Consider the following 295-nt stretch of genomic DNA (forward strand, 5'->3'; position numbering starts at 1 on the left):
GATCCGCTGCATGGGACATCACCCTAAGGCCTGTTCTTTTTGACTGAACTTTTGCACCAGTTCAACTAAAAAGAACAAGCCTATAGAAACCAGAAAATATTCTGGGATGCCGTCACATGTGGCGTAACCAGCATAAGCGTAACCTGCGTATTCCAGTAATTTACTAGAATACGTTATTTTTTATTTACTAGAATACGCCATTCTGAAAACCCGCATTCACATTGAGCGTATTTCGCGAAAGATTAGAAAAATGCGGAACTAATGCAACCAATTGCTGATTAGAATTTCTGTTGTA

This window comes from Trachymyrmex cornetzi, unplaced genomic scaffold (genome assembly GCF_001594075.2).
Source record: "Trachymyrmex cornetzi isolate Tcor2-1 unplaced genomic scaffold, Tcor1.1 scaffold9, whole genome shotgun sequence".
Taxonomy (NCBI): domain Eukaryota; kingdom Metazoa; phylum Arthropoda; class Insecta; order Hymenoptera; family Formicidae; genus Trachymyrmex; species Trachymyrmex cornetzi.